The sequence below is a fragment of the Scophthalmus maximus genome, chromosome 21, assembly GCF_022379125.1.
Source record: "Scophthalmus maximus strain ysfricsl-2021 chromosome 21, ASM2237912v1, whole genome shotgun sequence".
NCBI lineage: Eukaryota > Metazoa > Chordata > Actinopteri > Pleuronectiformes > Scophthalmidae > Scophthalmus > Scophthalmus maximus.
This window is the reverse complement of record NC_061535.1, coordinates 2,580,422-2,588,019: the sequence shown is the minus strand read 5'-3', so window position 1 is coordinate 2,588,019 and position 7,598 is coordinate 2,580,422.

Here is a 7,598-nt window from a genome sequence, read left to right as displayed (position 1 = left end):
TAATATAAGATTCTTGCAGTGTAAGTCTTGTCAGCGCAGCTATAGGTTTGTTTTCATGTAGTCAAACAAACATCATCTTGCAGGTATTAAATCATAGGATGATGATTCCTGGCTTATTATGTGATGGATCAGTGTCAGACTGAAGACAAATAACAGTAACGATGGTTCAGTTACGTTTAAAATGATCCGAGGCAGCATGAACAAAGCCAAGACCCCGAAACTGAAGAAGCTAAATGAAAATTCAGCTGTCGTTAATTGTATTACTCACACCTGCACTCTTCTTACTGTAACATGTTAAAATACCAAATTCTTAAAATTGAGATGAGTTCAGGTTTTTCTACAGTATGATTCTTCATACTTTGTTTGTTTCAGGAAACATCCGGGGAGAGAGAAGTTTAATAACGAAGAACCGCAGCTGGAATCCAACAAGGGATGCAGCAGTCACGTGGCAACCACTAGGCAACAGGTACACCCCTGTAGCAGCACTTGTTTGGCTTTGTCCATTTGCTGACTGCTGCTCTTCTGTGTGGCTCCTTAAATCAAATAGTGATAAATAAGTGGTTGTAAGCTGACTCATTGCCACTTCAGGTAGTGTTTGCTGTGGGCCTTAGGGTTTCAGAGGCGGTGCTGGAGTAGGAAGGAGAGCACTTGAGTTCGCCGGTCAGTCAGGAGAGCTGTGTGGGCGACGACAATGGTCAACAAGGAAATCAAAAGGAGTAAATATTGCAGATAATCACAGAATGGAGACATAAAGGGCCCGGGGATGGCAGTCGCAAACGTGGGGTCAGAGGTCACCGTGGAGACGCAAGGGGAGGCGGGCGGGGCTTATTGTGCCCGGCCTGGCTGAGTGAAGGACGGGCTGAATAGGGATTAACCCCACCCTGGTGCCTCTCAATGCCCCCACCCCAGGGCCTGGGGAAGGTTCCCATGTGACACCATCTCCACCTTTATGTGGGCCTCATAGCAGCCTCGTCACAACTCCTTTACTCCTCGTATGCACACGTTCACATATGCATCTTACAGCACCGTGGAGCGAGAGGAAAGAATTCTAGTGGTGGGAATGAGGAGTTTTTCCAATTTTGGATGAGCACCAAAATGTGCATAATGAGACTGGAGCATGCTCAAGTCTCTCAGACACACACACACACACACACACACACACACAATGACGTGGGGTGTAGTAGAAGGGGATAGTTTTCTTTACTCATTGAAATCTGCCCCCACTTCACCTCAGTGAAGGAGACTGAAGTCACACACTAAAGCGTGTGCGTTCTCTCACACGCTGGCTCGTACTGTTGCCTTTGATAGTGTCCAAAGTGACAGACGTGTTGTCTGATGGTCGTCTAGTCCCCAGAGACAGAGAAAGCGTTCATAATTCTCTATTCATTTCATCTTTTTAGCATTTGAACAATTATTTTCCTTGACTTAGATTGTGATTTTAAATGTTTAGATATATCTTGTTTTTTCTGCAGTCGGTAGAAATGAATTTTTTGTTTAATGCTTTCATGATATACCACTAATCCAAGTAATATATCCTCATATAATCAGTATTTATTTATTTATTTATTATTTCTAAAAGTTCAGACAAGTCATGTCATTTCTCGTCATTTCCCTTAAATGTTGCAGTGTCATTACATCGCCACTAGAAGGCAATATCATTGTGCTGCAGCAGCTCAGTTTGGGCCTTGAGAAGTACACAATGGACCATTTCCCAAGATCCTTTAATTCATTACTCAAACAAAAATGGAACAATAGCAACACATGATAGCACAGGTATCAAACCAACAAAATAAAAGTATTTTTAAAGAAAACGGTAGCACTGTGGTACAGCAAGTGCACGATAAATACATTATTTTCCAATCTTTCAAAACAGTTTCAGTTTTTAAATGAATTTCATTAAATTGAACTATCAGAGTTATATATTTAATAAATACAGAAGCCAAACGCGCTGTGAATCTTTGTGAATTTGATTGGATGCGCATGCAGTTTGTTGTCATGTACAGAAACGCTTTCTGAACAAGCGCGCCTTTAAAAGATCTCAGTTTTTTTGCATCAGCACGGTGCCACATGTGCGTGACAAGGAAACTGTGTGTGTGTGTGTGTGTGTGTGTGTGTGTGTGTGTTTGCGTGTGCCTGTGTACACATGTGAGCCGTCGCCCGTGTGCGTAGGAGTGTGTGCACTCCACAGCTGTGCGAGGTTGTGATCTGAAGCAGGCTGTTGCTTGCTGTGAAAATATTATTGCAAGTGTTTATTATTGCTGCAGTGTGAAACAGTGGGAGTGTTGTGTGTGCCGCACGGGCTGGTGGAGTATGTAGTGTGTGTGTGTGTGTGTGTGTGTGTGTGTGTGTGTGTGTGTGTGTGTGTGTGTGTGTGTGTGTGTGTGTGTGTGTGTGTGTGTGTGTGTGTGTGTGTGTGTGTGTGTGTGTGTGTGAAGGGATAGTGGTAGTAGTGGTGGTGGTGGTGGTGGTGTGTGTGTCTGTGGGGGGGGGGGTTCTCTCTCTCTCTTCTCCTCGTCTGTGTTTCCCACCGGCCTGCCCCCAGCCTGTGGCCCATTGCACCCTGGGTAATGGGGAGGCCTATTGGAGTTGATTAGTTCCGGCTGGATCCCAGATAGAGTTCTGACAGGCAGGAGAAACGAGCTCCCAGCGTGACCCCCCACTTCCCCCACACACCCCTGTCTCAGGCACAATGGGCAAGGCAGGGGAAGGGCTTTTTAAACAACTGCAGCCTCGCTCTACTCCTGTGCTCCCCTTGGTCCAAAAAACAGAGCTATTATTACTGCAAAAACCACACGACACCGCTGCACAAATGCAACCTTTACTGCTTCCACTAAAGTGTCCGTCCACACATAGTTGTGAGGACAGAGCATGTGTGTCCGTTTTCCTACTTTTCTTTTTCTTCACAAGCAAGACCAATCTCTAGGCATACTAATATTTCACAAAGGCCTTTTCATGTTGTATGAACGCTGCAGATGAAGACGAATGTAATAGATGGATCTTGCCCAGTGTGTTGCCCAAAGAATTGGCTGCATACATCAGGATCAGCCACAGTGCATTGTGCTCCTCCTGACACACCGTCACGTCGACCGTGCTGGACACCTGTGGCATCAACTGACGTCCATTAGACACATTCCTCCGCAGAGCAGCAGCGTCATTCACGCACTTTTCCCTCCGCAGCTTCGTCCTCTCTGTCCTCTTTATTTCCCACTCTACCCCCCAAGATCCTCTCTTTCTTCTTCTCTCCTTTTCTCCCTCTCCCTCTCTTTCTCCACACATAATTGATGAAGGGCCGTTTTCATAAATCAATTTGGGACGCACATCAGTCAGCCCTGAATGGAGGAACCCCCCTCTGAGCAGCGGTATTAATCTACCTCAGCATGCCCTGCCACTCTCACTTACACACACACACACACACACACACACACACACACACACGCACACGGCTCTGTGTAGTTTGTTTTCTTTACTTTAGGTTTTGCCATTGCAGGTTGCCAAACATGAAATATGCAAAAGTTTTCAGCAGTTTTGCAGACACTCCAACCTGGAACAGGCGATCTGACGCACACACACACACACACACACACACACACACACACACACACACACACACACACACACACACACACACACACACACCCACACAGTTTCCACTGAGTCTGAATAACGCTCACTGTTATGAAGAATTTGAACGAAGAAATGTGGGTGTTTGATGGATCAGGAATGATGACAAAAGCAGAGGCAAGTAAAATAAAAAGTGGAGAGTCTTTTTTATGGATGTGAAAGAAGTCTAATTCTTTCCATATGTCTTTTGCTGTATATCCCTAAACAAACAAATATGCTGTTTGTGCCCTCGGCAGTCTGTCTCTAAGACAAACGCTGTTTATAATTACACTGATTTAATTGTAATTATTATTATAATTAGATAATAAGTGACTTCATTTCTTTCTTTCTCAGTCTGTCTCGTTCTCCATTTCAAAGCTGTTGTTTTGGATGTTTTGATATAAATGTAACCATGACACCGCCCATTCTTATTAGAAAAAAATGTGCCAAGTTGCAATGGATTCTGGGAACATGAGCCTGCAACAGCTGCAAGTGATATGCCTGACTTTCCTCTCTCCCCTGAGTCTGGATTTTCTTACACTCTGCCCTTTTCTCTCTTAACTTTTTCCTTCACCTTGATCTCTTGTTCTTTTTTTCTTTAATTCCTCGTTCTTGCCACTGTTGCTCCAGCCTATTTGTTTCTTGTTCTTTCAGCTCCCCTCCCTTCCTTCCCCCTCCTCACCCCACCGCCTCACTCCATGCTCCGGGGTGTTGGCTTTAGTGGTAGTGAAAGCCGCTTTGCCTTTAAAAACAGTTTGTCTTAATGAGAAGGGGGGGGGGGGCAGGCGGGAGAGAGGGGGCGGAGGGTCACAGCTGAAGCCAATTGCGTCCCCTTCCTGTCTGAGGTGCAGCGGGCTGAGGTCAAGCTCAGGGTCACGCTGGCTTGTCACTCCGACCGGGTCCTGGTGCCGGTTCTGAACCGCCGCCAGCGTGTGTGTATGTGAGTGTGTGTGTGTACAAGACGGCGTGTGTGTGTGTGTGTGTTTTTTTGTGAGAGTTAAGAGAAGAGGGGCAGGAGGCACATCTGTTTCTGATCCCCCAGAAAGCCTTGCTCTCCGGACCCGGAGGTGCTGGCCTGCCTCAGGAGGATTGACACAGAGAGAGAGAGGGGAGGAGAGGACGAGCGAGCGGTCACGCAGTATGCGTCGGGTACATTGTGGTGCGATGTGGCCTGTTTTTGCTGCCACCTCCTCCTCCACTTCCCTCTCCTGCAGCCTCCTTCACATTTACATCCTCAGGATGTAGGCACTTCTGGAGTAGTCCTGAAATATGATGATAATGTGAGATAAATGGTCTTAAATCGAGTCAATACAGCATTTTATACCTTACATTATGTTTCAAAAGCCTATAAGGAACAGGTCAGGGTTTGAGCACATAAGCATATTCCTCCATACTTGTTGTGATATCTGTACTTTAACTGTAAGTCCTCAGCATAAAGACTGGAAACGGGAGCCTGTCTCTGTCGTAACAAATATTTGGACGCCTGTAAAGTTCACTTTATTTGTTTAATCTGTACAACAAGTTGTGGTTTTATGAGGCGCCATGTGCTCGACTATTCATCGACTGATACTCATCTCTTCATGAAGTCTGATAGTTCAACAGCTGCTCTCTGTTTAGTTTTTTCTCTGAAGAAACTAGCCTTAGTTTCCACTCATTATGCTTTTTTGTTTTTAAAGTTTAAAAAAAGTTTTTAAGTTGATGAAATTCGCAGATGCCTGGAATTTTCTTGTCTTCGTCTTTCTTCTCTCTTGACTTCCTCCTGCCTTGACAACAGTATTTTACCAAGTCCACACGCTCGGACAAAAAGCCCCAACATCTTGTCTTGCTCTTCTTGGGCTACATACCAAGACCACTAACATCTCCCCTTTTTCTTCTTCTTCCCCCTCCTCCTTCTCTTTCTCTCTCTCTGTGTGGAGAAGGTAAGTTGGAGATGAAACACCACATCAGTCTTTGATGAGAGCCCGTAACATTTGGCACATATTAACCAGCATGACTAACAAGCTGCAGGACCTGCAGACCTGGATCATACTGCGCAATAGACACACACTCACACCCCCACACGTCTACTGCATGATATAGTTTTCTTTCTCTCCCTTCATGTCCTCGTTTTTAGGGGGGGACCTCTCGGCTGCAGCTTTTCTCCATTTTCCACACACATTTCATGCATGGCATACGTAAGGACTGTTTTCAAGTATTTCAGGGAGAAGTCTTGTCAAAGCTGGTCAGGGCTCACTTGTGGCAGCCTTCGAAAAGTCCTGGGCTGCAATTGCATTTAGTTTTTTTCTTTCATTGTTGTGTCAAAGGATGATTGTGGGCTACGCAACCAAAGTAATTGCTGAGATACGGTAACGCGACAACAAAGAGTCAACAACAACAACAACAACGTCTGCGACAGTCTACAAGAAGAGTGGAGTGGTCAGATGATCGGACAGGTTGGGAACAAATCAAAGGTTCAGCCAGATTCAGTTCTGAACCACCTTATTAAACAATTATTCATACAATGTGACAAGGCGGCATTGGTGGTGAAGGTTGTTGGTTCAAATCCAGGTTGGGACCAACCAACCATCCAGGGCCTTTGTGTATGGAGTTTACATGTTCTCTTCGCGTCGGCGTCACCCAAAGCCATTGGTTGATGTCATTGGTTCTAAGTTCGAAAAGTGAATTCTGAAATCTAGACTGGAGCTGGACAGGGGTGCCATTATGAAGCCTCGAGTTCAGCATTTTGGCCAGCGCCATCTTGTATTTTATAAAACCAGAAGTAACCATATACCGGACGGTACTAGCCGTCAATCACACGGTATCCATGCTCCAGTGCATGCCGTGCTTTATCGTCTGTTTTACTCTAAATGAGACTGTGATTTACAAAATGAACATCATGCTATAGTGAAGAAAACTTGAAACTAGAGATCGAGTCCATAAATTTGGTCACGAAAATGTGTTGAATTAAATCATGTGAGAAGTAGGATCATTTTCTCACAGACTTCTATAGGAACGGACTTTTTTGCAACCAGTGGAGTCGCCCTCTGCTGGTCATTTGAGAGAACACAGGTTTCAGGGAAACGGCCAGCATGGCTCTGTCCCAAGGTAACAAACAAACAAACACCTACCCTCCACAAATGAAACAAGTGAGATATACCCTGTTAAATTGTGGGGCTTCATGCGCTGGTAGGGGGATTTTTGTTGCCTTTGGACCGAGCCATGCAAAATTGTTTCCCCATGTTTCCATTCTGTACGCTAACTTAAGCTAACTGGCTGCTGGCTGTATGCGTTTACTCCTTTCCTATGTCTGTTTTTCCTCCCATTTTCTTCACTCATGAACACACTGTCCTGAGGTATACACACACACACACACACACACCGGGCTCATTGCTTTGACATACACTAATATCCCCCATGCAGTCACCATTACACAGTTCCAACCTCTGTGCTCGGCACACCTGAGCCAATAAAGTGGAACAGCTTTGCCAGGAAAAGCTATTTCATTCTGTCACTGCCCCCCCCCCCCCCCCGCCCCCCTCTCTCCTCCCCCTTCCTCCCCCCCCCGAACACCCTCCATTTTAAGGTCCCCGAGGTCCTAAAAGCTGCCCCGCACTTAACTTCTCCCGAACCCCTGAACACCACCATCTCCACCACCGTGTGCCCCCCGACCCTTCTCTCCTCTCCCCCCAACTCCTCTCGGGCTTCGTCCCCGGGGGCCTTCGGCCCGCCGAACATTTAACTCCTCCTTCTCCCCCTTTTTCTCCCCCCTTCTCTCTCCCCCTGCAGGCTACTCAGGAGAGGTTCTTTACAACCCTGTCATCCCTGCCAGAGCAGTAAAAAACACATCTGGAATCACACTCAGCGCTCTACGCTCTCAACCCATGTTTAAGAAGCCCCCCCACCTCCACCTCACCCCACCCTCATCTACGTCCCTCCCCACCACCCTTTCCGTCTTTCCACACACACACACACACACATGCACTCACGGCGAAGGCCACGCCGCAGGAAAAACACTCTCA